This window comes from Pseudophryne corroboree, unplaced genomic scaffold, assembly GCF_028390025.1.
Source record: "Pseudophryne corroboree isolate aPseCor3 unplaced genomic scaffold, aPseCor3.hap2 scaffold_144, whole genome shotgun sequence".
NCBI classification, from domain to species: domain Eukaryota; kingdom Metazoa; phylum Chordata; class Amphibia; order Anura; family Myobatrachidae; genus Pseudophryne; species Pseudophryne corroboree.
In genome coordinates, this window is record NW_026968068.1 from 578,594 (window position 1) to 606,085 (window position 27,492).

The 27,492-nt window shown below is 45.9% G+C and overlaps 22 non-coding genes and 3 pseudogenes across 22 annotated transcripts; all 25 read left to right on the forward strand.

Annotated features, from left to right (window-relative positions):
* Window positions 1-3,575: 3,575 nt before the first annotated feature.
* Window positions 3,576-3,649, forward strand: TRNAN-AUU (transfer RNA asparagine (anticodon AUU)). Its single transcript has one exon. It is a non-coding gene; the product is annotated as a tRNA-Asn (tRNA).
* Window positions 3,650-8,085: 4,436 nt separating this feature from the next.
* On the forward strand, window positions 8,086-8,249 carry LOC134997094 (U1 spliceosomal RNA). Its single transcript, XR_010199648.1, has one exon. It is a non-coding gene; the product is annotated as a U1 spliceosomal RNA (small nuclear RNA).
* A 152-nt stretch (window positions 8,250-8,401) lies between these two features.
* LOC134997324 (U1 spliceosomal RNA) lies at window positions 8,402-8,564 on the forward strand. Its single transcript, XR_010199857.1, has one exon. It is a non-coding gene; the product is annotated as a U1 spliceosomal RNA (small nuclear RNA).
* Window positions 8,565-9,179: 615 nt separating this feature from the next.
* Window positions 9,180-9,343, forward strand: LOC134997068 (U1 spliceosomal RNA). The gene has a single exon (XR_010199622.1). It is a non-coding gene; the product is annotated as a U1 spliceosomal RNA (small nuclear RNA).
* Window positions 9,344-9,495: 152 nt separating this feature from the next.
* Window positions 9,496-9,658, forward strand: LOC134997357 (U1 spliceosomal RNA). Its single transcript, XR_010199887.1, has one exon. It is a non-coding gene; the product is annotated as a U1 spliceosomal RNA (small nuclear RNA).
* A 671-nt stretch (window positions 9,659-10,329) lies between these two features.
* LOC134996980 (U1 spliceosomal RNA) lies at window positions 10,330-10,493 on the forward strand. The gene has a single exon (XR_010199537.1). It is a non-coding gene; the product is annotated as a U1 spliceosomal RNA (small nuclear RNA).
* Window positions 10,494-10,645: 152 nt separating this feature from the next.
* On the forward strand, window positions 10,646-10,797 carry LOC134997413 (U1 spliceosomal RNA; annotated as a pseudogene).
* Window positions 10,798-11,480: 683 nt separating this feature from the next.
* Window positions 11,481-11,644, forward strand: LOC134997205 (U1 spliceosomal RNA). Its single transcript, XR_010199751.1, has one exon. It is a non-coding gene; the product is annotated as a U1 spliceosomal RNA (small nuclear RNA).
* Window positions 11,645-11,797: 153 nt separating this feature from the next.
* Window positions 11,798-11,960, forward strand: LOC134997325 (U1 spliceosomal RNA). Its single transcript, XR_010199858.1, has one exon. It is a non-coding gene; the product is annotated as a U1 spliceosomal RNA (small nuclear RNA).
* Window positions 11,961-12,575: 615 nt separating this feature from the next.
* LOC134997381 (U1 spliceosomal RNA) lies at window positions 12,576-12,739 on the forward strand. The gene has a single exon (XR_010199905.1). It is a non-coding gene; the product is annotated as a U1 spliceosomal RNA (small nuclear RNA).
* Window positions 12,740-12,891: 152 nt separating this feature from the next.
* LOC134997361 (U1 spliceosomal RNA) lies at window positions 12,892-13,033 on the forward strand (annotated as a pseudogene).
* A 6,576-nt stretch (window positions 13,034-19,609) lies between these two features.
* On the forward strand, window positions 19,610-19,773 carry LOC134997231 (U1 spliceosomal RNA). The gene has a single exon (XR_010199776.1). It is a non-coding gene; the product is annotated as a U1 spliceosomal RNA (small nuclear RNA).
* A 152-nt stretch (window positions 19,774-19,925) lies between these two features.
* Window positions 19,926-20,089, forward strand: LOC134997305 (U1 spliceosomal RNA). Its single transcript, XR_010199839.1, has one exon. It is a non-coding gene; the product is annotated as a U1 spliceosomal RNA (small nuclear RNA).
* A 671-nt stretch (window positions 20,090-20,760) lies between these two features.
* Window positions 20,761-20,924, forward strand: LOC134997080 (U1 spliceosomal RNA). Its single transcript, XR_010199634.1, has one exon. It is a non-coding gene; the product is annotated as a U1 spliceosomal RNA (small nuclear RNA).
* Window positions 20,925-21,076: 152 nt separating this feature from the next.
* LOC134997362 (U1 spliceosomal RNA) lies at window positions 21,077-21,218 on the forward strand (annotated as a pseudogene).
* Window positions 21,219-21,912: 694 nt separating this feature from the next.
* On the forward strand, window positions 21,913-22,076 carry LOC134997242 (U1 spliceosomal RNA). The gene has a single exon (XR_010199787.1). It is a non-coding gene; the product is annotated as a U1 spliceosomal RNA (small nuclear RNA).
* A 152-nt stretch (window positions 22,077-22,228) lies between these two features.
* LOC134997306 (U1 spliceosomal RNA) lies at window positions 22,229-22,392 on the forward strand. The gene has a single exon (XR_010199840.1). It is a non-coding gene; the product is annotated as a U1 spliceosomal RNA (small nuclear RNA).
* Window positions 22,393-23,063: 671 nt separating this feature from the next.
* LOC134997180 (U1 spliceosomal RNA) lies at window positions 23,064-23,227 on the forward strand. Its single transcript, XR_010199729.1, has one exon. It is a non-coding gene; the product is annotated as a U1 spliceosomal RNA (small nuclear RNA).
* Window positions 23,228-23,379: 152 nt separating this feature from the next.
* LOC134997293 (U1 spliceosomal RNA) lies at window positions 23,380-23,542 on the forward strand. Its single transcript, XR_010199828.1, has one exon. It is a non-coding gene; the product is annotated as a U1 spliceosomal RNA (small nuclear RNA).
* Window positions 23,543-24,216: 674 nt separating this feature from the next.
* LOC134997143 (U1 spliceosomal RNA) lies at window positions 24,217-24,380 on the forward strand. The gene has a single exon (XR_010199695.1). It is a non-coding gene; the product is annotated as a U1 spliceosomal RNA (small nuclear RNA).
* Window positions 24,381-24,532: 152 nt separating this feature from the next.
* On the forward strand, window positions 24,533-24,695 carry LOC134997232 (U1 spliceosomal RNA). The gene has a single exon (XR_010199777.1). It is a non-coding gene; the product is annotated as a U1 spliceosomal RNA (small nuclear RNA).
* Window positions 24,696-25,369: 674 nt separating this feature from the next.
* Window positions 25,370-25,533, forward strand: LOC134997168 (U1 spliceosomal RNA). Its single transcript, XR_010199718.1, has one exon. It is a non-coding gene; the product is annotated as a U1 spliceosomal RNA (small nuclear RNA).
* A 152-nt stretch (window positions 25,534-25,685) lies between these two features.
* Window positions 25,686-25,848, forward strand: LOC134997294 (U1 spliceosomal RNA). The gene has a single exon (XR_010199829.1). It is a non-coding gene; the product is annotated as a U1 spliceosomal RNA (small nuclear RNA).
* A 674-nt stretch (window positions 25,849-26,522) lies between these two features.
* On the forward strand, window positions 26,523-26,686 carry LOC134997140 (U1 spliceosomal RNA). Its single transcript, XR_010199692.1, has one exon. It is a non-coding gene; the product is annotated as a U1 spliceosomal RNA (small nuclear RNA).
* Window positions 26,687-26,838: 152 nt separating this feature from the next.
* On the forward strand, window positions 26,839-27,001 carry LOC134997392 (U1 spliceosomal RNA). The gene has a single exon (XR_010199913.1). It is a non-coding gene; the product is annotated as a U1 spliceosomal RNA (small nuclear RNA).
* Window positions 27,002-27,492: the final 491 nt, after the last annotated feature.

Here is a 27,492-nt window from a genome sequence, read left to right on the forward strand (position 1 = left end):
TGAAAATTTACGTGGCCAGAACGGCTAGAGTCAGAAAAACAGAAGCACTGTTTGTCCTGTATGCAGCCAACAAGATTGGCACCCCTGCTTCAAATCAGACTATTGCTCTCTGGATCTGTAACACGATTCAGCAGGCGCATTCTATGGCGGGATTGCCGTTGCCTAATTCAGTCAAGGCCCATTCCACTAGGAAGGTGGGCTCTTCTTGGGCAGCTGCCCGGGGGTCTCGGCACTACAGCTGTGCCGAGCTGCTACTTGGTCGGGTTCAAACACCTTTGCAAAGTTCTATAAGTTTGATACCCTGGCTGAGGAGGACCTCCTGTTTGCTCAATCGGTGCTGCAGAGTCATCCGCAGGAGCCCGTTTGGGAGCTTTGGTATAATCCCCATGGTCCTTACGGAGTCCCCAGCATCTTTTAGGACGTAAGAGAAAATAAGATTTTAAACCTACCGGTAAATCTTTTTCTCGTAGTCCGTAGAGGATGCTGGGTGCCCGTCCCAAGTGCGGACTACTTCTGCAAGACTTGTATATAGTTATTGCTTACATAAGGGTTATATGTTAGTTTTCATCGGTCTTGGACTGATGCTATGTTGTTTTCATACTGTTAACTGGGTAGTATATCACAAGTTATACGGTGTGATTGGTGTGGCTGGTATGAATCTTGACCTTGGATTAACAAAAATCCTTTCCTCGTACTGTCCGTCTCCTCTGGGCACAGTTTCTCTAACTGAGGTATGGAGGAGGGGCATAGAGGGAGGAGCCAGTGCACACCCAGATCTAAAGTCTTTCTTAAAGTGCCCATGTCTGCTGCGGAGCCCGTCTATCCCCCATGGTCCTTACGGAGTCCCCATCATCCTCTACGGACTACGAGAAAAAAAATTTACCGGTAGGTTTAAAATGTTATTTTTTTCTCTGCAACCCACTGCTAAATTGTGCTTCCTAGCTGTTTTTTATAAAATCACTTAATTAAATCTAACTCTGATTACGTCAGAGAAGGCCAGGTACCCTACACCATAAGAGGGGGTTTGACATTTTGACTTGTCTACTTAAAGATCACCAAAATCTGATCACAAGGTCAATTACATCCCTGGGTGGGATTGAACCACCAACCTTTTGGTTAATAGCCCATGTAAGTGAAAGAGATCCTGAAGCACTCACTCATCATGGGAAAGTACCAATGTGTTTCTTACAAAAATTCTCCAGATTATTGACTTTTTAAAGTTTTTCTAGGAAACGTTCTAGATAAATGCTTATTAGCCTTTGTCAGTATCTACTTTTGCAAGGTGTCTATGTGGCGCAATCGGTTAGCATGTTTGGCTATTAACCAAAAGGTTGGTGGTTCAATCCCACCCAGGGATGTAAATAACCTTGTAATCAGATTTTGGTGATCTTTAAATAGACAAGTCAAAATTTCAAACCCCCTCTTATGGTGTAGGGTACCTGGCCTTCTCTGATGTAATCAGAGTTAGATTTGATTAAGTGATTTTATAAAAAAACAGCTAGGAAGCACAATTTAGCAGTGGGTTGCAGAGAAAAAAAATTATGCTGGCAGAAAAGTCCAATTTAGTGACGAAACAGCTCTTCATTTTCTGATTTTATGTTTATGCTAACAAATTTGCTCTCTGAAAAGTGTCCACAAAGCCAAGTCTCTGATTAACACCTTTGTAGGGATGGTTTTTCACCTATTACTGAATTAAACTTGCTTCATTGGAAAGGCAGCAAGATGCATCCTCATTTCAATGTCTACTGAAATAATACAGGTTGACACCAGGAAACATAAACGTCACTGCATCCTTGCTGCTTCCTCATGGGGAAGTCTGTTTAATGTGAAAACAAGGTGATATCTAATCAGCACACAGGTAAGGAATTAAGAAAATCTTTCTTTATGGGTGAAGATGTTTCTCACAAAATTGTTGCACCAAAGCATCATTGAAATTCAAGCTGGAAAGATGATTTTAATATATCACTTGTACATTTTGTACTGCTCTTCTGGTGACAATGTAGTTTGTTTTTGTCAATTACCATTTTAATAATAGGGTAAAGAAAATTAAGTGGATTTTTGAAAGAAAACAATACTGTCAATATACTATTAAAACAAATTAAAATGGTAAAAGTTATTGTACTTTAAGTAAAAATAAAAGAGCCAAAATATCAATCCCAGTTTTGGATTACTTTAATTAACAAAAAACAATGCATATAGCAGAGGATAGTTTCAATCTGCCTACCTCTGGGTTATAGGCCCAGCATGCTTCAGTTGCAGTACTCTGCTGCTCATGTAAGTGCAAGAGATCCTGAAGCACTCACTCATCATGGGAAAGTACCAATGTGTTTCTTACAAAAACTCTCCAGATTATTGACTTTTTAAAGTTTTTCTAGGAAACGTTCTAGATGAATGCTTATTAGCCTTTGTCAGTATATACTTTTACGAGGTGTCTCTGTGGTGCAATCGGTTAGCATGTTTGGCTATTAACCAAAAGGTTGGTGGTTCAATCCCACCCATGGATGTAATTGACCTTGTGATTAGATTTTGGTAATCTTTAAGTAGACAAGTCAAAATGTCAAACTCCCTCTTATGGTGTAGGGTACCTGGCCTTCTCTGATGTAATCAGAGTTAGATTTGATTAAGTGATTTTATAAAAAACAGCTAGGAAGCACAATTTAGCAGTGGGTTGCAGAGAAAAAAAACTATGCTGGCAGAAAAGTCCAATTGAGTGATTAAACAGCTCTTCATTTTCTGATTTTATGTTTATGCTAACAAATTTGCTCTCTGAAAAGTGTCCACAAAGTAAAGTCTCTGATTAACACCTTTGTAGGAATGGTTTTTCACCTATTACTGAATTAAACTTGCTTCATTGGAAAGGCAGCAAGATGCATCCTCATTTCAATGTCTACTGAAATAATACAGGTTGACACCAGGAAACATAAACGTCACTGCATCCTTGCTGCTTCCTCATGGGGAAGTCTGTTTAATGTGAAAACAAGGTGATATCTAATCAGCACACAGGTAAGGAATTAAGAAAATCTTTCTTTATGGGTGAAGATGTTTCTCACAAAATTGTTGCACCAAAGCATCATTGAAATTCAAGCTGGAATGATGATTTTAATATATCACTTGTACATTTTATACTGCTCTTCTGGTGACAATGTAGTTTGTTTTTGTCAATTACCATTTTAATAATAGGGTAAAGAAAATTAAGTGGATTTTTGAAAGAAAACAATACTGTCAATTTACTATTAAAACAAATTAAAATGGTAAAAGTTATTGTACTTTAAGTAAAAATAAAAGAGCCAAAATATCAATCCCAGTTTTGGATTACTTTAATTAACAAAAAACAATGCATATAGCAGAAGATAGTTTCAATCTGCCTACATCTGGGTTATGGGCCCAGCATGCTTCCGTTGCAGTACTCTGCTGCTCATGTAAGTGCAAGAGATCCTGAAGCACTCACTCATCATGGGAAAGTAGCAATGTGTTTCTTACAAAAACTCTCCAGATTATTGACTTTTTAAAGTTTTTCTAGGAAACGTTCTAGATGAATGCTTATTAGCCTTTGTCAGAATGGACTTTTACGAGGTGTCTCTGTGGTGCAATCGGTTAGCATGTTTGGCTATTAACCAAAAGGTTGGTGGTTCAATCCCACCCAGGGATGTAATTGACCTTGTGATCAGATTTTGGTGATCTTTAAGTAGACAAGTCAAAATTTCAAACCCCCTCTTATGGTGTAGGGTACCTGGCCTTCTCTGATGTAATCAGAGTTAGATTTGATTAAGTGATTTTATAAAAAACAGCTAGGAAGCACAATTTAGCAGTGGGTTGCAGAGAAAAAAAAATTATGCTGGCAGAAAAGTCCAATTGAGTGATTAAACAGCTCTTCATTTTCTGACTTTATTTTTATGCTAACAAATTTGCTCTCTGAAAAGTGTCCACAAAGCCAAGTCTCTGATTAACACCTTTGTAGGAATGTTTTTTCACCTATTACTGAATTAAACTTGCTACATTGGAAAGGCAGCAAGATGCATCCTCATTTCAATGTCTACTGAAATAATACAGGTTGACACCAGGAAACATAAACGTTACTGCATCCTTGCTGCTTTCTCATGTGGAAGTCTGTTTAATGTGAAAACAAGGTAATATCTAATCAGCACACAGATAAGGAATTAAGAAAATCTTTCTTTATGGGTGAAGATGTTTCTCACAAAATTGTTGTCCCAATGCATCATTGAAATTCAAGATGGAAGATGATTTTAATATATCACTTGTACATTTTGCATTGCTCTTCTGGTGACAATGTAGTTTGTTTTTGTCAATTACCATTTCAGTAATAGGGTAAAGAAAATTAAGTGGATTTTTTAAAGAAAACAATGCTGTCAATATACTATTAAAACAAATTAAAATGATAAAAGTTATTGTACTTTAAGTAAAAATAAAAGAGCCAAAATATCAATCCCAGTTTTTGATTACTTTAATTATAAAAAAAAATGCACATAGCAGAGGATAGTTTCGATTAATCGACCTCTGGGTTATGCGCCCAGCATCCTTCCATTGCACTACTCTGCTGCTCATGGAAGTCCGAGAGATCCTGAAGACTAAATTGATTAAAGGCCTAAAAGTACTGGACTATAAGGAAAGACTTACTAGGCTGAATATGTATACACTAGAAAAGAGGTGCCTAAGAGGAGATATTATTAATATCTTCAAATATGTAAAGATACATAACAAAGAGTTATCAGAGGAATTATTTATTAAAAGAACACGTGGTCACTCGCTGCGACTGGAGGAAAGTTCAGAACGCAATGGAGGAAAGGTTTCTTCACTGTTAGGGCAATCAGGATGTGGAATTCCCTGCCAGGGAAGGTGGTAATGGCGGACTCTGTAATTGGATTTAAAAAAGGAATGGCTACATTTCTGAATGAAAAAGCTATCCAAGGTTATAATACTTAAAATATCAACATGGTTAATCCGGGGGTAACATGAGTTATAGTAGCTAACTAGTCATAAAACATTATTCAGCAAGTATGTAGAATCATCACAACTTAAAACAGGTTGAACACGATGGGCAATTTGCCTCTATTCAACCTCAAAAACTATGTTACTATATGTTACTATATTACTGTAGTATACAGAACACCACAATGCAATGAGCAGTGATAGTGAGCACTGATGAGGATACTAGAACTGACACTGAGCAGCAAGATGCAGCACTGGACTATTAGTAATGTACTGTAGTATGCTGAGCACCACAATGCAGCACAAGACAATGAGCAGTGATACTGAGCACTGATGAGGATACTACTGAGAACTGACACTGAGCAGGAGTGACACACTACTAGTATTACTGAGCAGCAATAAGTAACCACTGATACTGAGCACTGATATTGAGATTTCCACTGAGAGAACATAGCCACGTCCTCTCCGCTCTCTCTTCAATGCACGAGTAAAAATGGCGGCAACGCGCAGCTCTATATATAATATCCGAATCTCGCGAGAATCCGACAGCGGGATGATGACATTTTCCCTTGTTCAGGTTTTCCGAGTCAGGCGGGAACAACCGAGCCTGCCTCAGACCAGTGTAAACCACGTGGAGTTCGTGGGGAATTCGGTTCTCGGAGAACCGAACCCGCTCCTCTCTACCTTATACCCATCAATTTTTTTTATTTTCAATCTAAGCCCCTGCAGTTTTCTGTAAGCATCTGCTTCGCTATGATGATCAACAAGTCACAAGGGCAAACACTCAGGGCTTGAGGCATAGATCTTTGGACTAGCTGCTACAAGCATGGCAGAGGTGTCACTATCACTGGTGACACCCAGAGAGGTGTCGAGGGAGATTGTAATGCAGTGCGTGCAAATAAGCAGCGCAATGGTAAAAAGGAGGCATGATTTCATAGGTAGGGGCGTGGCCTGGTGGCCTGAATCTACATTTTGTTGCTCCGGGTGTCCCGGGGGTTGGGTGCTGCACCCGGGGACTAGTGTGTAAGCGGTGCTGGCTCCTGCACAGTGACAGGGCATGGCCACCCAGTATGACACCTCCCTTCTTGACCATGCTGTAATTGCAGTCGCACTGCAGTTCAGCGTGATCATAAACAATGGTGTAGCCTCCTGCTGGTGCAGACTGTATGTGCGCGCAGGAAGTCGCCACCATTTTTGTGATCACAGCGGCTGAATGTGATGTCATACAGCCGCTGTGACCACGCCCCCTGTGTCTCCTCCATTGCAGACCCCATTTTGAAGCCTTGCCCCCGCACTGCTCCATCCCTGACTTGGAAATGGAGTGTTGCTGACCCCACTCTCCCCCCCTGCCCCGATTGACAGGCAGAGGCGATCGCATGCAGGCACATGCGTATGCTCTTAGCAATTTTTGCAGTTGGATCGCTTATTGTGATTGCAATCCAACCTGAATCAGGCCCTATTACCTATCACAATGCGCTGCGGGCAGTACAAAATTGGGTTAATATAGGAGAAAAACCCCCAGACCTGTGCTCCTTAACTGTACCTGGTGGCTAGTGGAGCGCTGCCCAGTAATCAGTGTCCACCCCAGTGCGCACACGGCCCACCCCCTACGGCCACGCTCCCCTTAATCAGCGGCCTCGTGATCCGGAAGGGCGGTGTGTGTGTGTGACTGACCTTAGGAAGAAACCGGAGCCTCCGCTGCAGTGACCCAGCAACCAGGGCACGGGAGTATACAGCGCCGCTGGGAGTGATGAAGCTGCAGTAAAGATGTCTATTAGACCTAGCCTGCTGCAGCCCTTGTAGATTCTCATAAAACAAGTTCTTCTTTTCTTGTCAAAATTAATAGCTAAGAATAGGCTGCCTGAGGCAGGCCCCTGTTAAGTGGCCTGCTACTGAAGGCACCAACTACAAACTGAGCTCCCTGTTCATGGAAGCGGGGTTATAGAGGAGGATGCGCTGAGCATCTTGGGAACAGTCAAAAGCTTTGAGCCGGTTGGTGCCTCAGATCAAGATCCTACTCTACACCCCAATGTGAATCCTTGTGGAGTCCAGTGTACCCCACAGAAGAAATTAATGTGTCACACCCATTGGCAGCAACCTTAGAATAGCTGCTGACGGGCACAATTGAGAAAGGAAGGGGGGGGGGGGCATTTGAATCCAGCACATAGATGCAATTCAAATATGTAATTTGTACCTTCCTATTTTAAAATATAATGGATGAACCTCACCCTGTGAGAACAATCTTCATGATCAAGAGATCTAATATGTAAAATAAGTATGAGTTGGGATAGGGCTGGGGAGGGTGGCAGCTCGGGCAGCCCCTCCCCCGTCAAGTTAAGGAGATTCAACTGAGGAAGCACAAGGGAACTCTCGTCTGGGGACAACAACTGCAGGGAGACCACATCTTTTCAGATGAACATGGGAGGGCGGAAGGCTGCCTAATACTGAAGCACCATCAAATATCAAACCATATCCAACAACTAGTACAAGCATTCCTGGGGGAAGGTCTGCAGCAGACGGATTTGCATACGGTGATGTCATCCAAGCAGTGGGCCAAAGTTGGCTGGAACCCTCATCTGCATATAAAAAGAGAAAAGGGGCATGCAGGGCATGGCGGCCTTTTGCAGTGCTTGGATGACCCCTAGTTTGCATTAAACACCCCCACCCTCCTTTGGTGTGGGGCTCATGTTGGCTATGCCCCAGCCCCTGAAGCAGGGGCTGGGGCATAGCCAACATGAGCCCCACACCGAAGGAGGGTGGAGGTGTGTAATGCGAACTAGGGGTCATCCAAGCGCCGCAAAAGGCCGCCATGCCCTGCACGCCCCTTGTCTCTTTTCATATGCAGACGAGGGTTGAAGCCAACTTTGACCCACTGTTTGGATGACATCACCATATGCAAATCCATCTGCTGCAGGCCTTCCCCCAGGAATGCTTGCACTAGTTGTTGCATTTGGTTTGTTGTTTGGGGGTGCTTCAGTATTAGGCAGCCTTCTGCCCTCCCATGTTCATCTGAAAATATGTGTTCTCCCTGCAGTTGTTGTCCCCAGATGAGAGTTCCCTTGTGCTGCCTCAGTTGAATCTCCTTTACTTGACAGAGATGTGCCTGAGCAGCGGCCCTCCCCAGCCCTATCCCAAATCATACTTATTTTGCATAGGAGAGACCATGGTCATGAAGATTATTCTCCCAGGGTGAGGTTCATTCATTGCATTCTGGGTATGCTGACCCCTGTGATTTCCCCAAATGTGGGAAACTCGACAGCATTATTTGTGGTAGTGGGGGACTGTGTTTGTGCTTTCCTCTGGTCAGCTCTGGTAAAAGTCAGATTTCTTTGTCTCAGATCTTCCTCTAGCCTTGTTCTTCTTTCGAGAATTCCCTTGTGCTGCCTCAGTTGGATCTCCTTCACTTGACAGGGGGGTACCCGAGCAGCGACCCTCCCCAGCTCTAGCCCAACTCCTACTTACCTGCCAGGTGAGATACTATGATCACGTAGGTGCTTCTCCCAGGGCAAGGCTCACCCATTGCACTCTGGGTGTGCTGCTCCTGCGATTTCCCCAAATGTGGGAAACTTGACTGCATAATTTGTGTTTCCCCTGGTCGGCTCTCGTATAATTCAGATCTCTTTGTCTCAGGTCTCTCTCCAGCCTAGTTTGCTGTCTGTTTCCACTTCTCTTTTCTTAAGTGCCTTCCAATGCACAATGCAAACTACAGGTAGTGCTGCAGGGCCCACACCCTTTTACTTGCCGTACAGAGCAGCTCTGGAGCTGTTACAGTGCCCAGCTGCTGCAAGAAATCAGCTTGAATGCTTCAGGGGCTGGGGCATAGCAAACATGAGCCCCACACCGAAGGAGGGTGGGGGTGTTTAATGTGAACTAAGGGTCATCCAAGCGCCGCAAAAGGCCGCCATGCCCTGCATACCCCTTTTCTCTTTTCATATGCAGATGAGGGTTCCAGCCAACTTTGGCCCACTGCTTAGATGACATCACCGTATGCAAATCCGTCTTCTGCAGAACTTCCCCCAGGAATGCTTGTACTAGTTGTTGCATTTGGTTTGTTGTTTGGGGGTGCTTCAGTATTAGGCAGCCTTCTGCCCTCCCATGTTCATCTGAAAATATGTGTTCTCCCTGCAGTTGTTGTCCCCAGATGGGAGTTCCCTTGTGCTGCCTCAGTTGAATCTCCTTTACTTGACAGAGATGTGCCTGAGCAGCGGCCCTCCCCAGCCCTATCCCAAATCATACTTATTTTGCATAGGAGATACCATTTTCATGAAGATTGTTCTCCGAGGGTGAGGTTCATTCATTGCATTTTGGGTATGCTGACCCCTGTGATTTCCCCAAATGTGGGAAACTCGACTGCATTATTTGTGGTAGTGGGGGACTGTGTTTGTGCTTTCCTCTGGTCAGCTCTGGTAAAAATCAGATTTCTTTATATCAGATCTTCCTCTAGCCTTGTTCTTCTTTCGAGAGTTCCCTTGTGCTGCCTCAGTTGGATCTCTTTCACTTGAGAGGGGGGTGCCCGAGCAGTGACCCTCCCCAGCTCTAGCCCAACTCCTACTTACCTGCCAGGTGAGATACTATGATCATGAAGGTGCTTCTCCCAGGGCAAGGCTCACCCATTGCACTCTGGTTGTGCTGCCCCTGCGATTTCCCCAAATGTGGGAAACTTGACTGCATAATTTGTGTTTCCCTTGGTCATCTCTCGTATAATTCAGATCTCTTTGTCTCAGGTCTCTCTCCAGCCTAGTTTGCTGTCTGTTTCCACTTCTCTTTTCTTGAGCCGCTCCCTTCTATGCCCTTGCGCACTATCCTGACTTCTCCCGTCTGCTTACTTCGTGCCTTCCAACGCACAATGCAAACTACAGGTAGTGCTGCAGGGCCCACACCCTTTTACTTGCCTTACAGAGCAGCTCTGGAGCAGTTACAGTGCCCAGCTGCTGCAAGAAATCAGCTTGAATGCTTCAGGGGCTGGGGCATAGCCAACATGAGCCCCACACCGAAGGAGGGTGGAGGTGTGTAATGCGAACTAGGGGTCATCCAAGCGCCGCAAAAGGCCGCCATGCCCTGCACGCCCCTTTTCTCTTTTCATATGCAGACGAGGGTTGAAGCCAACTTTGACCCACTGCTTGGATGGCATCACCATATGCAAATCCATCTGCTGCAGGCCTTCCCCCAGGAATGCTTGCACTAGTTGTTGCATTTGGTTTGTTGTTTGGGGGTGCTTCAGTATTAGGCAGCCTTCTGCCCTCCCATGTTCATCTGAAAATATGTGTTCTCCCTGCAGTTGTTGTCCCCAGATGAGAGTTCCCTTGTGCTGCCTCAGTTGAATCTCCTTTACTTGACAGAGATGTGCCTGAGCAGCGGCCCTCCCCAGCCCTATCCCAAATCATACTTATTTTGCATAGGAGAGACCATGGTCTTGAAGATTGTTCTCCCAGGGTGAGGTTCATTCATTGCATTCTGGGTATGCTGACCCCTGTGATTTCCCCAAATGTGGGAAACTCAACTGCATTATTTGTGGTAGTGGGGGACTGTGTTTGTGCTTTCCTCTGGTCAGCTCTGGTAAAAGTCAGATTTCTTTGTTTCAGATCTTCCTCTAGCCTTGTTCTTCTTTCGAGAGTTCCCTTGTGCTGCCTCAGTTGGATCTCCTTCACTTGACAGGGGGGTGCCCGTGCAGCGACTCTCCCCAGCTCTAGCCCAACTTCTACTTACCTGCCAGGTGAGATGCTATAATCATGAAGGTGCTTCTCCCAGGGCAAGGCTCACCCATTGCACTCTGGATGTGCTGCCCCTGCGATTTCCCCAAATGTGGGAAACTTGACTGCATAATTTGTGTTTCCCCTGGTCGGCTCTGGTATAATTCAGATCTCTTTGTCTCAGGTCTCTCTCCAGCCTAGTTTGCTGTCTGTTTCCACTTCTCTTTTCTTAAGCCGCTCCATTCTATGGCCTTGCGCACTATCCTTACTTCTCCCGTCTGCTTACTTTGTGCCTTCCAATGCACAATGCAAACTACAGGTAGTGCTGCAGGGCCCACACCCTTTTACTTGCCGTACAGAGCAGCTCTGGAGCAGTTACAGTGCCCAGCTAATGCAAGAAATCAGCTTGAATGCTTCAGGGGCTGGGGCATAGCCAACATGAGCCCCACACCGAAGGAGGGTGGAGGTGTTTAATGCGAACTAGGGGTCATCCAAGCGCCGCAAAAGGCCGCCATGCCCTGCACGCCCCTTTTCTCTTTTCATATAAAGACGAGGGTTGAAGCCAACTTTGACCCACTGCTTTGGATGACATCACCATATGCAAATCCATCTGCTGCAGGCCTTCCCCCAGGAATGCTTGCACTAGTTGTTGCATTTGGTTTGTTGTTTGGGGGTGCTTCAGTATTAGGCAGCCTTCTGCCCTCCCATGTTCATCTGAAAATATGTGTTCTCCCTGCAGTTGTTGTCCCCAGATGAGAGTTCCTTTTTGCTGCCTCAGTTGAATCTCCTTTACTTGACAGAGATGTGCCTGAGCAGCGGCCCTCCCCAGCCCTATCCCAAATCATACTTATTTTGCATAGGAGAGACCATGGTCATGAAGATTATTCTCCCAGTATGAGGTTCATTCATTGCATTCTGGGTATGCTGACCCCTGTGATTTCCCCAAATGTGGGAAACTCGACAGCATTATTTGTGGTAGTGGGGGACTGTGTTTGTGTTTTCCTCTGGTCAGCTCTGGTAAAAGTCAGATTTCTTTGTCTCAGATCTTCCTCTAGCCTTGTTCTTCTTTCGAGAATTCCCTTGTGCTGCCTCAGTTGGATCTCCTTCACTTGACAGGGGGGGTACCCGAGCAGCGACCCTCCCCAGCTCTAGCCCAACTCCTACTTACCTGCCAGGTGAGATACTATGATCACGTAGGTGCTTCTCCCAGGGCAAGGCTCACCCATTGCACTCTGGGTGTGCTGCTCCTGCGATTTCCCCAAATGTGGGAAACTTGACTGCATAATTTGTGTTTCCCCTGGTCGGCTCTCGTATAATTCAGATCTCTTTGTCTCAGGTCTCTCTCCAGCCTAGTTTGCTGTCTGTTTCCACTTCTCTTTTCTTAAGTGCCTTCCAATGCACAATGCAAACTACAGGTAGTGCTGCAGGGCCCACACCCTTTTACTTGCCTTACAGAGCAGCTCTGGAGCTGTTACAGTGCCAAGCTGCTGCAAGAAATCAGCTTGAATACTTCAGGGGCTGGGGCATAGCCAACATGAGCCCCACACCGAAGGAGAATGGAGGTGTTTAATGCGAACTAGGGGTCATCCAAGCACCGCAAAAGGCCGCCATGCCCTGCATAACCCTTTTTTCTTTGCATATGCAGATGAGGGTTCCAGCCAACTTTGGCCCACTGCTTGGATGACATCACCGTATGCAAATCCGTCTTCTGCAGACCTTCTCCCAGGAATGCTTTTACTAGTTGTTGCATTTGGTTTGTTGTTTGGGGGTGCTTCAGTATTAGGCAGCCTTCTGCCCTCCCATGTTCATCTGAAAATATGTGTTCTCCCTGCAGTTGTTGTCCCCAGATGAGAGTTCCCTTGTGCTGCCTCAGTTGAATCTCCTTTACTTGACAGAGATGTGCCTGAGCAGCGGCCCTCCCCAGCCCTATCCCAAATCATACTTATTTTGCATAGGAGATACCATGGTCATGAAGATTGTTCTCCCAGGGTTAGGTTCATTCATTGCATTCTGGGTATGCTGACCCCTGTGATTTCCCCAAATGTGGGAAACTCAACTGCATTATTTGTGGTAGTGGGGGACTGTGTTTGTGCTTTCCTCTGGTCAGCTCTGGTAAAAGTCAGATTTCTTTGTCTCAGATCTTCCTCTAGCCTTGTTCTTCTTTCGAGAGTTCCCTTGTGTTGCCTCAGTTGGATCTCCTTCACTTGACAGGGGGGTGCCCGAGCAGCGACCCTCCCCAGCTCTAGCCCAACTCCTACTTACCTGCCAGGTGAGATACTATGATCATGTAGGTGCTTCTCCCAGGGCAAGGCTCACCCATTGCACTCTGGGTGTGCTGCCCCTGCGATTTCCCCAAATGTGGGAAACTTGACTGCATAATTTGTGTTTCCCCTGGTCGGCTCTCATATAATTCAGATCTCTTTACATAGAAACATAGAAACATAGAATTTGTCGGCAGATAAGAACCACTTGGCCCATCTAGTCTGCCCCTTTTTTTTTTTTATATATTATTTTTTTTTATCACTAACCTTATTTGATCCTTATTTTTTTGTAAGGATATCCTTATGTCTATCCCATGCATGTTTAAATTGCTCTACTGTCTTAGCCTCTACCACCTCTGATGGGAGGCTATTCCACTTGTCCACTACCCTTTCTGTGAAATAATTTTTCCGCAAATTTCCCCTGAACCTCCCCCCCTCCAGTCTCAGTGCATGTCCTCGTGTCCTATTGCTTCTCTTCATTTGGAGAATGTTTCCCTCCTGGACTTTGTTAAAACCCTTCATATATTTGAAAGTTTCTATCATGTCGCCCCTTTCTCTTCTCTGCTCCAAACTATACATATTGAGATTTCTTAGTCTTTCTGGGTATGTTTTGTGATGTAGGCCATGCACCATTTTAGTTGCCCTCCTTTGTACAGTTTCTAATGTATTAATATCCTTTTGAAGATATGGCCTCCAGAACTGAATACAGTATTCTAGATGAGGCCGTACCAATGACCTATACAGTGGCATTATTACTTCTTTCTTTCTGCTGCTGATTCCTCTCCCAATGCAGCCAAGCATCTGACTAGCCTTCCTCATTGCCTTGTTACATTGCTTACCTGCCTTTAAGTCATCTGAAATAGTGACTCCTAGATCCCTTTCCTCCTCAGTAGTTTCCAGTATAGTGCCATTAATACTGTATTTAGCTTTAGGATTTTTGAGACCCAAGTGCATGATTTTGCATTTTTTGGCATTAAACTGTAATTGCCAGACTCTTGACCATTCCTCTAGTCTACCTAGATCCTCAATCATTTGTTTTACCCCACCTGGTGTGTCTACCCTGTTGCATACCTTTGTGTCATCTGCAAAAAGGCATACTTTCCCTTTAATCCCATTTGCAATGTCACCAATAAAGATATTGAAAAGCACTGGTCCAAGTACAGATCCCTGGGGTACTCCACTGGTAACATTTCCCTCCTGTGAATGCACTCCATTTACCACAACTCTCTGTTTTCTATCCTTCAACCAAGATCTTATCCATTCAATAATCCTAATATCCAATCCCAAACTTTCAAGTTTATTTAGCAGTCTGCGATGTGGAACTGTGTCAAAAGCCTTACTAAAGTCAAGATAAGCTATATCCATGGCTCCACCTTTATCCATCACTTTAGTCACACAATCAAAAAAGTCAATAAGATTTGTTTGACATGATCTTCCCCCAGTGAATCCATGCTGTTTGGGATCCAGTAAATTGCCGGATTTGAGATGATCTACAACTCTTTCTTTTAAGAGTGTTTCCATCAATTTCCCTACTACTGATGTAAGACTCACTGGTCTGTAGTTGTTTGCCTCTTCCTTGCTTCCACTTTTGTGCAGTGGGACTACGTTTGCTCTTTTCCAGTCCCCTGGAATTTCTCCTGTAGCTAATGACTGGTTGAATAATTCTGTCAATGGTGCTACCAGCACCTCTTTAAGTTCTTTTAGTATCCTTGGATGTATCCCATCTGGCCCCATAGATTTGTCCACTTTCAGCTTTGAGAGTTCTGTTAGGACCTTCTCCTCTGTAAATGTACTTGTTTCATTTTCCTGAATATCCCTGCAACTTAACTGTGGCCCCTTCCCCTCTCTTTCAGTAGTAAATACTGAGCAAAAATAATCATTAAGATGATCTGCTATTAAATTGTCTCCCTCAACAAGATTCCCAGTGTCCGTCTTTAGTTTTATAATTCCGCCTTTTGTTTTTCTTTTTTCGCTTATATACCTAAAAAAAGTTTTGCCTCCTTTACCCACTGACTGGGCCATTTTCTCCTCAGCTTGTGCCTTTGCACATCTGATTACCTTCTTTGTCTCCTTCTGTCTAACAAGATATATCTTTTTGTCTTCATTATTTTGTGTCTGCTTATATTTCCTAAAAGCCATCTTTTTTGCTCTCACAATATTTGCTACTTCTTTTGCAAACCACACTGGCTTCCTTTTCCTTGTGTTTTTCCTAACAGTTTTGATACAAAGGTCTGTTGCCTTCAATATTGCACATTTGAATGTTTTCCACCTCTCCTGCACTGTTTCCAAGTTCCTCCACTCTGCCAAAGAATCGCTTACACATTTTCCCATCCCTACAAAATCAGCCTTCCTAAAATCCAACACCTTTGTTTTTGTATGGGACGAGTCAGTCTCTGTCTTAATGCTGAACCATACTGCTTGATGATCACTGGATCCGAGGTTTTCACCCACTTTTACGTCTGATAATCTGTCTCCATTTGTAAGTATTAAGTCTAATATTGCGTCTTTCCGAGTGGGCTCCCTCACCAATTGGTGGAGGGATGCTCCCTGAAGGGAATTTAAAATGTTCCTACTTCTAGTGGAACTAGCAACAGACACCTCCCAGTTTACATCAGGAAGATTAAAGTCTCCCATGATTATTACCTCTCCTTTTAATGCCATTTTAGTTATGTCCTGCAATAGGTTCTTGTCAAGTTCCTCTTCCTGACCTGGTGGCCTGTATATCACGCCAATACGAATAATCAACTTTTCCCCTGTTTCTATGGTCACCCAAAGGGCCTCAGTTTTTTCTTCAATACTTTGTATTAATGTAGTATTTATGGCATTTTTTACATACATTGCTACCCCTCCCCCGATTTTTCCAATTCTGTCCTTCCTAAACAAAGTATATCCCGGTATAGCTATGTCCCAGTCATGATTTTCATTGTACCATGACTCTGTAATTGCCACAATGTCTAGATCATCCCTTGTCATTATTGCAGTTAGTTCTGGGATTTTATTTCCTAAGCTCCTAGCATTTGCACACATAGCTTTTAGAGTTTTGTTTGTGCTTTTTCTGTTCCTAGCTATGTTCTTCTCTCTGCCTATTTTTATTTGGTTTTGTTCTGAATTATCTTCTGTTGCTGTGGATATGCTTCCTATTCCCTTTGCCTGCAGAAACAATACCTCTGTGTTGGGGGAGCAGATTTCTTTATTCCTATTTGGTTCACTGCCCCCCTTTGTTAGTTTAAATAGCTCTTGATGAAGCATCCAAACTGTTCAGTTAGTATTTTCGTTCCCGTTGAAGATGGGTGCAGGCCGTCACTTTTGTATAAGCTCCTATCTTGCCAGATGGTGTGACTATGGCCTATAAATCCAAATCTCTCCTCATTGCACCATGTCCTTAGCCAAACATTGAAGTTTCTGATGCAATGAGTTCTGTCTTCCCCTCTGTGTACTGGCAATACTTCTGAAAAAGATACAGTGGTTGCCACCTGCTTCAGAGCAGTCCCTAACTTCCTAAATTCATCTTTTACAGCAATGAGTTCGGCATTTGCCAGGTCATTTGTCCCTAGGTGGACAATGACATCCACCTCCCCATCTTTTCTTGCTGCCTTCACAATTCTTAGCATGCGCTCTTTATCCCTTGGAGCTGTGGCTCCAGGTAAGCACCTTACTTGTTTCTCTACTTCATTTGCATTTCCCAGATGTATTCCTCTAATAATGGAATCTCCCAAAAGAAGTGCAGTCCTTTTTGGAGATTCAATTTTCCTGTTCCATTTCCTGTTCCTATGGTTGGTAGATGTCCCCATATCCTCCTGTTCTGTAGTGCCTCTATTAGTTGTATCTTCCAGCCCTGCAAGAGTAGCATACGAGTTTTGCAGTGTCACCGCTTGCGGGAGGTGTCTGTGTCCCTCTGGAAACCTCTGCCCTTGAGAGCCCACAGTAGTCCAGGCAGAATGTCTTCTGGTGGCTCTCTGAGGCAGTGGAGGCTTCAAAGACACAGACATCTTACAAATCTCAGCATGCAGTTTTGCTATCTCCTCCTTCAGCAGAGAAAATTGCTCACAGATTGGACAGCAGCTGAGTCTCCACGCTGCCTCTTTCCAAACAAATGCTTTACATCCATTGCACTGCACAAGGCCAAACATTGTATCAGATGTGAATGGTATTTCAAATTTGTGTGTTACTTGGTGTATTTTAAAACTCACCTGTTGCTGTATTCTAACTCACCTGCTGCTGTTACAAACTCACTTAATAAGCCAAGCCTCACTTTATAATGCACGCCTCTCACAAGAGCACAGCTCACAGAGTCTGGTCACTGTTTATATAGTTTCTCCTCAGGTAGCTGTTCTATTCAGCCCCTCCTCCTAATCACTTCACACCTAGATTCAGCCACTCCTCCTCCTAGTTTCTCTTCACACTCTAAGACAGCACAAGTGAAAGCACAGAGACAAACACAGCCAAATTCTCACTCCTTTTTCCCACAATATTACAATCCCTATATGGATAGATAGAGAATACTCACCTGCTGCTGTTACAAACTCACTTAATAAGCCAAGCCTCACTTTATAATGCACGCCTCTCACAAGAGCACAGCTCACAGAGTCTGGTCACTGTTTATATAGTTTCTCCTCAGGTAGCTGTTCTATTCAGCCCCTCCTCCTAATCACTTCACACCTAGATTCAGCCACTCCTCCTCCTAGTTTCTCTTCACACTCTAAGACAGCACAAGTGAAAGCACAGAGACAAACACAGCCAAATTCTCACTCCTTTTTCCCACAATATTACAATCCCTATATGGATAGATAGAGAATACTCACCTGCTGCTGTTACAAACTCACTTAATAAGCCAAGCCTCACTTTATAATGCACGCCTCTCACAAGAGCACAGCTCACAGAGTCTGGTCACTGTTTATATAGTTTCTCCTCAGGTAGCTGTTCTATTCAGCCCCTCCTCCTAATCACTTCACACCTAGATTCAGCCACTCCTCCTCCTAGTTTCTCTTCACACTCTAAGACAGCACAAGTGAAAGCACAGAGACAAACACAGCCAAATTCTCACTCCTTTTTCCCACAATATTACAATCCCTATATGGATAGATAGAGAATACTCACCTGCTGCTGTTACAAACTCACTTAATAAGCCAAGCCTCACTTTATAATGCACGCCTCTCACAAGAGCACAGCTCACAGAGTCTGGTCACTGTTTATATAGTTTCTCCTCAGGTAGCTGTTCTATTCAGCCCCTCCTCCTAATCACTTCACACCTAGATTCAGCCACTCCTCCTCCTAGTTTCTCTTCACACTCTAAGACAGCACAAGTGAAAGCACAGAGACAAACACAGCCAAATTCTCACTCCTTTTTCCCACAATATTACAATCCCTATATGGATAGATAGAGAATACTCACCTGCTGCTGTTACAAACTCACTTAATAAGCCAAGCCTCACTTTATAATGCACGCCTCTCACAAGAGCACAGCTCACAGAGTCTGGTCACTGTTTATATAGTTTCTCCTCAGGTAGCTGTTCTATTCAGCCCCTCCTCCTAATCACTTCACACCTAGATTCAGCCACTCCTCCTCCTAGTTTCTCTTCACACTCTAAGACAGCACAAGTGAAAGCACAGAGACAAACACAGCCAAATTCTCACTCCTTTTTCCCACAATATTACAATCCCTATATGGATAGATAGAGAATACTCACCTGCTGCTGTTACAAACTCACTTAATAAGCCAAGCCTCACTTTATAATGCACGCCTCTCACAAGAGCACAGCTCACAGAGTCTGGTCACTGTTTATATAGTTTCTCCTCAGGTAGCTGTTCTATTCAGCCCCTCCTCCTAATCACTTCACACCTAGATTCAGCCACTCCTCCTCCTAGTTTCTCTTCACACTCTAAGACAGCACAAGTGAAAGCACAGAGACAAACACAGCCAAATTCTCACTCCTTTTTCCCACAATATTACAATCCCTATATGGATAGATAGAGAATACTCACCTGCTGCTGTTACAAACTCACTTAATAAGCCAAGCCTCACTTTATAATGCACGCCTCTCTTTGTCTCAGGTCTCTCTCCAGCCTAGTTTGCTGTCTGTTTCCACTTCTTTTTTCTTGAGCCCCTCCCTTCTATACCCTTGTGGACTCTCTTGACTTCTCCTCCTGTCTGCTTACTTTGTGCCTTCCAACGCACAATGCAAACTACAGGTAGTGCTGCAGGGCCCACACCCTTTTACTTGCCTTTCAGAGCAGCTCTGGAGCTGTTACAGTGCCCAGCTGCTGCAAGAAATCAGCTTGAATGCTTCAGGGGCTGGGGCATAGCCAACATGAGCCCCACACCGACGGAGGGTGGAGGTGTTTAATGCGAACTAAGGGTCATCCAAGCGCCGCAAAAGGCCGCCATGCCCTGCATACCCCTTTTCTCTTTTCATATGCAGATGAGGGTTCCAGCCAACTTTGGCCCACTGCTTGGATGACATCACCGTATGCAAATCCGTCTTCTGCAGACCTTCCCCCAGGAATGCTTGTACTATTTGTTGCATTTGGTTTGTTGTTTGGGGTGCTTCAGTATTAGGCAGCCTTCTGCTCTCCCATGTTCATCTGAAAATATGTGTTCTCCCTGCAGTTGTTGTCCCCAGATGAGAGTTCCCTTGTGCTGCCTCAGTTGAATCTCCTTTACTTGACAGAGATGTGCCTGAGCAGCGGCCCTCCCCAGCCCTATCCCAAATCATACTTATTTTGCATAGGAGATACCATGGTCATGAAGATTGTTCTCCCAGGGTGAGGTTCATTCATTGCATTCTGGGTATGCTGACCCCTGTGATTTCCCCAAATGTGGGAAACTCGACTGCATTATTTGTGGTAGTGGGGGACTGTGTTTGTGCTTTCCTCTGGTCAGCTCTGGTAAAAGTCAGATTTCTTTGTCTCAGATCTTCCTCTAGCCTTGTTCTCTTTTTGAGAGTTTCCTTGTGCTGCCTCAGTTGGATCTCCTTCACTTGACAGGGGGGTGCCCGAGCAGCGACCCTCCCCAGCTCAAGCCCAACTCCTACTTACCTGCCAGGTGAGATACTATGATCAGGAAGGTGCTTCTCCCAGGGCAAGGCTCACCCATTGCACTCTGGGTGTGCTGCTCCTACGATTTCCCCAAATGTGGGACACTTGATTGCATAATTTGTGTTTCCTCTGGTCGGCTACTCGTATAATTCAGATCTCTTTGTCTCAGGTCTCTCTTTAGCCTAGTTTGCTGTCTGTTTCCACTTCTCTTTTCTTGAGCCCCTGCCTTCTATGCCCTTGTGCACTCTCCTGACTTCTCCTGTCTGCTTACTTTGTGCCTTCCAACGCACAATGCGAACTACAGGTAGTGCTGCAGGGCCCACACCCTTTTACTTGCCTTACAGAGCAGCTCTGGAGCTGTTACAGTGCCCAGCTGCTGCAAGAAATCAGCTTGAATACTTCAGGGGCTGGGGCATAGCCAACATGAGCCCCACACCGAAGGAGAATGGAGGTGTTTAATGCGAACTAGGGGTCATCCAAGCACCGCAAAAGGCCGCCATGCCCTGCATAACCCTTTTTTCTTTGCATATGCAGATGAGGGTTCCAGCCAACTTTGGCCCACTGCTTGGATGACATCACCGTATGCAAATCCGTCTTCTGCAGACCTTCTCCCAGGAATGCTTTTACTAGTTGTTGCATTTGGCTTGTTGTTTGGGGGTGCTTCAGTATTAGGCAGCCTTCTGCCCTCCCATGTTCATCTGAAAATATGTGTTCTCCCTGCAGTTGTTGTCCCCAGATGAGAGTTCCCTTGTGCTGCCTCAGTTGAATCTCCTTTACTTGACAGAGATGTGCCTGAGCAGCGGCCCTCCCCAGCCCTATCCCAAATCATACTTATTTTGCATAGGAGATACCATGGTCATGAAGATTGTTCTCCCAGGGTTAGGTTCATTCATTGCATTCTGGGTATGCTGACCCCTGTAATTTCCCCAAATGTGGGAAACTCAACTGCATTATTTGTGGTAGTGGGGGACTGTGTTTGTGCTTTCCTCTGGTCAGCTCTGGTAAAAGTCAGATTTCTTTGTCTCAGATCTTCCTCTAGCCTTGTTCTTCTTTCGAGAGTTCCCTTGTGTTGCCTCAGTTGGATCTCCTTCACTTGACAGGGGGGTGCCCGAGCAGCGACCCTCCCCAGCTCTAGCCCAACTCCTACTTACCTGCCAGGTGAGATACTATGATCATGTAGGTGCTTCTCCCAGGGCAAGGCTCACCCATTGCACTCTGGGTGTGCTGCCCCTGCGATTTCCCCAAATGTGGGAAACTTGACTGCATAATTTGTGTTTCCCCTGGTCGGCTCTCATATAATTCAGATCTCTTTGTCTCAGGTCTCTCTCCAGCCTAGTTTGCTGTCTGTTTCCACTTCTTTTTTCTTGAGCCCCTCCCTTCTATACCCTTGTGGACTCTCTTGACTTCTCCTCCTGTCTGCTTACTTTGTGCCTTCCAACGCACAATGCAAACTACAGGTAGTGCTGCAGGGCCCACACCCTTTTACTTGCCTTTCAGAGCAGCTCTGGAGCTGTTACAGTGCCCAGCTGCTGCAAGAAATCAGCTTGAATGCTTCAGGGGCTGGGGCATAGCCAACATGAGCCCCACACCGACGGAGGGTGGAGGTGTTTAATGCGAACTAAGGGTCATCCAAGCGCCGCAAAAGGCCGCCATGCCCTGCATACCACTTTTCTCTTTTCATATGCAGATGAGGGTTCCAGCCAACTTTGGCCCACTGCTTGGATGACATCACCGTATGCAAATCCGTCTTCTGCAGACCTTCCCCCAGGAATGCTTGTACTATTTGTTGCATTTGGTTTGTTGTTTGGGGTGCTTCAGTATTAGGCAGCCTTCTGCTCTCCCATGTTCATCTGAAAATATGTGTTCTCCCTGCAGTTGTTGTCCCCAGATGAGAGTTCCCTTGTGCTGCCTCAGTTGAATCTCCTTTACTTGACAGAGATGTGCCTGAGCAGCGGCCCTCCCCAGCCCTATCCCAAATCATACTTATTTTGCATAGGAGATACCATGGTCATGAAGATTGTTCTCCCAGGGTGAGGTTCATTCATTGCATTCTGGGTATGCTGACCCCTGTGATTTCCCCAAATGTGGGAAACTCGACTGCATTATTTGTGGTAGTGGGGGACTGTGTTTGTGCTTTCCTCTGGTCAGCTCTGGTAAAAGTCAGATTTCTTTGTCTCAGATCTTCCTCTAGCCTTGTTCTCTTTTTGAGAGTTTCCTTGTGCTGCCTCAGTTGGATCTCCTTCACTTGACAGGGGGGTGCCCGAGCAGCGACCCTCCCCAGCTCAAGCCCAACTCCTACTTACCTGCCAGGTGAGATACTATGATCAGGAAGGTGCTTCTCCCAGGGCAAGGCTCACCCATTGCACTCTGGGTGTGCTGCTCCTACGATTTCCCCAAATGTGGGACACTTGATTGCATAATTTGTGTTTCCTCTGGTCGGCTACTCGTATAATTCAGATCTCTTTGTCTCAGGTCTCTCTTTAGCCTAGTTTGCTGTCTGTTTCCACTTCTCTTTTCTTGAGCCCCTGCCTTCTATGCCCTTGTGCACTCTCCTGACTTCTCCTGTCTGCTTACTTTGTGCCTTCCAACGCACAATGCAAACTACAGGTAGTGCTGCAGGGCCAACACCCTTTTACTTGCCTTACAGAGCAGCTCTGGAGCTGTTACAGTGCCCAGCTGCTGCAAGAAATCAGCTTGAATGCTTCAGGGGCTGGGGCATAGCCAACATGAGCCCCACACCGACGGAGGGTGGAGGTGTTTAATGCGAACTAAGGGTCATCCAAGCACCGCAAAAGGCCGCCATGCCCTGCATAACCCTTTTCTCTTTTCATATGCAGATGAGGGTTCCAGCCAACCTTGGCCCACTGCTTGGATGACATCACCATATGCAAATCCATCTGTGGCAGGCCTTCCCCCAGGAATGCTTGCACTAGTTGTTGCATTTGGTTTGTTGTTTGGGGGTGCTTCAGTATTAGGCAGCCTTCTGCCCTCCCATGTTCATCTGAAAATATATGTTCTCCCTGCAGTTGTTGTCCCAAGATGAGAGTTCCCTTGTGCTGCCTCAGTTGAATCTCCTTTACTTGACAGAGATGTGCATGAGCAGCGGCCCTCCCCAGCCCTATTCCAAATCATACTTATTTTGCATAGGAGATACCATGGTCATGAAGATTTTTCTCCCAGGGTGAGGTTCATTCATTGCATTTTGGGTATGCTGACCGCTGTGATTTCCCCAAATGTGGGAAACTTGACTGCATTATTTGTGGTAGTGGGAGACTGTGTTTGTGCTTTCCTCTGGTCAGCTCTGGTAAAAGTCAGATTTCTTTGTCTCAGATTTTCCTTTAGCCTTGTTCTTCTTTCGAGAGTTCCCTTGTGCTGCCTCAGTTTGATCTCCTTCACTTTACAGGGGGGTACACGAGCAGCGACCCTCCCCAGCTCTAGCCCAACTCCTACTTACCTGCCAGGTGAGATACTATGATCATGAAGGTGCTTCTCCCAGGGCAAGGCTCACCCATTGTACTCTGGGTGTGCTGCTCCTGCGATTTCCCCAAATGTGGGAAACTTGACTGCATAATTTGTGTTTCCCCTGGTCGGCTCTCGTATAATTCAGATCTCTTTGTCTCAGGTCTCTCTCCAGCCTAGTTTGCTGTCTGTTTCCACTTCTCTTTTCTTCAGCCGCTCCCTTCTATACCCTTGTGCACTATCCTGACTTCTCCTCCCGTCTGCTTACTTTGTGCCTTCCAATGCACAATGCAAACTACAGGTAGTGCTGCAGGGCCCAGACCCTTTTACTTGCCTTACAGAGCAGCTCTGGAGCTGTTACAGTGCCCAGCTCCTGCAAGAAATCAGCTTGAATGCTTCAGGGGCTGGGGCATAGCCAACATGAGCCCCACACCGAAGGAGGGTGGAGGTGTTTAATGCAAACAAGGGGTCAGACAAGCGCCGCAAAAGGCCACCATGCCCTGCACGCCCCTTTTCTGTTTTCATATGCAGACGAGGGTTGAAGCCAACTTTGACCCACTGCTTGGATGACATCACCATATGCAAATCCATCTGCGGCAGGCCTTCCCCCAGGAATGCTTGCACTAGTTGTTGCATTTGGTTTGTTGTTTGGGGGTGCTTCAGTATTAGGCAGCCTTCTGCCCTCCCATGTTCATATGAAAATATGTGTTCTCCCTGCAGTTGTTGTCCCCAGATGAGAGTTCCCTTGTGCTGCCTCAGTTGAATCTCCTTAACTTGACAGAGATGTGCCTGAGCAGCGGCCCTCCCCAGCTCTATCCCAAATCATACTTATTTTGCATAGGAGATACCATGGTCATGAAGATTATTCTCCCAGGGTGAGGTTCATTCATTGCATTCTGGGTATGCTGACCCCTGTGATTTCCCCAAATGTGGGAAACTTGACTGCTTTATTTGTGGTAGTGGGGGACTGTGTTTGTGTTTTCCTCTGGTCAGCTCTGGTAAAAGTCAGATTTCTTTGTTTCAGATCTTCCTCTAGCCTTGTTCTTCTTTCGAGAGTTCCCTTGTGCTGCCTCAGTTGGATCTCCTTCACTTGACAGGGGGGTGCCCGAGCAGAGACCCTCCCCAGCTCTAGCCCAACTCCTACTTACCTGCCAGGTGAGATACTATGATCATGAAGGTGCTTCTCCCAGGGCAAGGCTCACCCATTGCACTCTGGGTGTGCTGCCCCTGCGATTTCCCCAAATGTGGGAAACTTGACTGCATAATTTGTGTTTCCCCTGGTCGGCTCTCGTATAATTCAGATCTCTTTGTCTCAGGTCTCTCTCCAGCCTAGTTTGCTGTCTGTTTCCACTTCTCTTTTCTTGAGCCGCTCCCTTCTATGCCCTTGCGCACTATCCTGACTTCTCCTCCTGTCTGCTTACTTTGTGCCTTCCAACGCACAATGCGAACTACAGGTAGTGCTGCAGGGCCCACACCCTTTTACTTGCCTTACAGAGCAGCTCTGGAGCTGTTACAGTGCCCAGCTGCTGCAAGAAATCAGCTTGAATGCTTCAGGGGCTGGGGCATAGCCAACATGAGCCCCACACCAAAGGAGGTTGGAGGTGTTTAATGCAAACTAGGGGTCAGCCAAGCGCCGCAAAAGGCCACCATGCCCTGCACGCCCCTTTTCTCTTTTCATATGCAGACGAGGGTTGAAGCCAACTTTGACCCACTGCTTGGATGACATCACCATATGCAAATCCATCTGCGGCAGGCCTTCCCCCAGGAATGCTTGCACTAGTTGTTGCATTTGGTTTGTTGTTTGGGGGTGCTTCAGTATTAGGCAGCCTTCTGCCCTCCCATGTTCATCTGAAAATATATGTTCTCCCTGCAGTTGTTGTCCCCAGATGAGAGTTCCCTTGTGCTGCCTCAGTTGAATCTCCTTTACTTGATAGAGATGTGCATGAGCAGCGGCCCTCCCCAGCCCTATTCCAAATCATACTTATTTTGCATAGGAGATACCATGGTCATGAAGATTTTTCTCCCAGGGTGAGGTTCATTCATTGCATTTTGGGTATGCTGACCCCTGTGATTTCCCCAAATGTGGGAAACTTGACTGCATTATTTGTGGTAGTGGGAGGCTGTGTTTGTGATTTCTTCTGGTCAGCTCTGGTAAAAGTCAGATTTCTTTGTCTCAGATTTTCCTTTAGCCTTGTTCTTCTTTCGAGAGTTCCCTTGTGCTGCCTCAGTTGGATCTCCTTCACTTTACAGGGGGGTACCCGAGCAGCAACCCTCCCCAGCTCTAGACCAACTCCTACTTACCTGCCAGGTGAGATACTATGATCATGAAGGTGCTTCTCCCAGGGCAAGGCTCACCCATTGTACTCTGGGTGTGCTGCTCCTGCGATTTCCCCAAATGTGGGAAACTTGACTGCATAATTTGTGTTTCCCCTGGTCGGCTCTCGTATAATTCAGATCTCTTTGTCTCAGGTCTCTCTCCAGCCTAGTTTGCTGTCTGTTTCCACTTCTCTTTTCTTCAGCCGCTTCCTTCTATACCCTTGTGCACTATCCTGACTTCTCCTCCCGTCTGCTTACTTTGTGCCTTCCAATGCACAATGCAAACTACAGGTAGTGCTGCAGGGCCCACACCCTTTTACTTGCCTTACAGAGCAGCTCTGGAGCTGTTACAGTGCCCAGCTGCTGCAAGAAATCAGCTTGAATGCTTCAGGGGCTGGGGCATAGCCAACATGAGCCCCACACCGAAGGAGGGTGGAGGTGTTTAATGCAAACTAGGGGTCAGTCAAGCGCCGCAAAAGGCCACCATGCCCCGCACGCCCCTTTTCTCTTTTCATATGCAGACGAGGGTTGAAGCCAACTTTGACCCACTGCTTGGATGACATCACCATATGCAAATCCATCTGCGGCAGGCCTTCCCCCAGGAATGCTTGCACTAGTTGTTGCATTTGGTTTGTTGTTTGGGGGTGCTTCAGTATTAGGCAGCCTTCTGCCCTCCCATGTTCATCTGAAAATATGTGTTCTCCCTGCAGTTGTTGTCCCCAGATGAGAGTTCCCTTGTGCTGCCTCAGTTGAATCTCCTTAACTTGACAGAGATGTGCCTGAGCAGCGGCCCTCCCCAGCTCTATCCCAAATCATACTTATTTTGCATAGGAGATACCATGGTCATGAAGATTATTCTCCCAGGGTGAGGTTCATTCATTGCATTCTGGGTATGCTGACCCCTGTGATTTCCCCAAATGTGGGAAACTCGACTGCTTTATTTGTGGTAGTGGGGGACTGTGTTTGTGTTTTCTTCTGGTCAGCTCTGGTAAAAGTCAGATTTCTTTGTTTCAGATCTTCCTCTAGCCTTGTTCTTCTTTTGAGAGTTCCCTTGTGCTGCCTCAGTTGGATCTCCTTCTCTTAACAGGGGGGTGCCCGAGCAGCGACCCTCCCCAGCTCTAGCCCAACTCCTACTTACCTGCCAGGTGAGATACTATGATCATGAAGGTGCTTCTCCCAGGGCAAGGCTCACCCATTGCACTCTGGGTGTGCTGCCCCTGCGATTTCCCCAAATGTGCGAAACTTGACTGCATAATTTGTGTTTCCCCTGGTCGGCTCTCGTATAATTCAGATCTCTTTGTCTCAGATCTCTCTACAGCCTAGTTTGCTGTCTGTTTCCACTTCTCTTTTCTTCAGCCGCTCCCTTCTATACCCTTGTGCACTATCCTGACTTCTCCTCCCGTCTGCTTACTTTGTGCCTTCCAATGTACAATGCAAACTACAGGTAGTGCTGCAGGGCCCACACCCTTTTACTTGCCTTACAGAGCAGCTCTGGAGCTGTTACAGTGCCCAGCTGCTGCAAGAAATCTGCTTGAATGCTTCAGGGGATGGGGCATGGCCAACATGAACCCCACACCAAAGGAGGGTGGAGGTGTTTAATGCGAACTAGGGGTCATCCAAGCACCGCAAAAGGCCGCCATGCCCTGCACGCCCCTTTTCTCTTTTCATATGCAGATGAGGGTTGAAGCCAACTTTGACCAACTGCTTGGATGACATCACCGTATGCAAATCCGTCTTCTGCAGAACTTCCCCCAGGAATGCTTGCACTAGTTGTTGCATTTGGT